Genomic DNA, 686 nt, shown 5'->3' with positions numbered 1-686 from the left:
GTGCAGTTTCTTTCTTCTTCTTCTTCTTCTTGTTTTATAATAAAGAGGATCTTGGAGGGCCCTTCATTAACAAATTTCGGATTTTCCCAAGGGACAATTGGTCAATTAGGTTATTTTAGAACATGCGTTTTAGTCATATCGTGAAAGATTTATGAATATTGAATATAATAGTCAATAACTATTTTCCTGATACGAAACACAATTGTAGTATTGGTTTTCATTGGCACTGTTCACTTTTTGTCAAGAGGGTGTCCTGAAACACTACAGGTACTTTAAAAGGGGTGACCTGGGGAAAGACCGGCAAATATACGAACACTGAAAACAATAAAACAGTGAAGTAAAGCTTAAAATGTATTAGCAAGCTCTTCCGCCAAGCTTGGGTGATTTCTTCATTATTTAGATGAAAAAAACACACACACACAAAGCAATGGACAAGAATTGAAATTTTCTGCAGCTCCTTCAGGGTCATGGCTATTTTTCAAAAGTTCGGATGAATTAAAAATTCAGTGACGACTTTAGCGATTAATTTAGAGTATAAGAATAGAGATTAATGCTAGATTTTACGCTGGAAGCCCTGTTAGTGCTTAACTTTGTTTGTCACTAATCAGCGTGAGTATTTTAATGAGCGGGAACATGATTGGTTGAAAATGCGGTATCAAACAATTCTTGTGTTTGATTGACAGCGA

Source organism: Nematostella vectensis, chromosome 3 (genome assembly GCF_932526225.1).
Source record: "Nematostella vectensis chromosome 3, jaNemVect1.1, whole genome shotgun sequence".
NCBI lineage: Eukaryota > Metazoa > Cnidaria > Anthozoa > Actiniaria > Edwardsiidae > Nematostella > Nematostella vectensis.
This window is presented reverse-complemented; position numbering follows the sequence as displayed.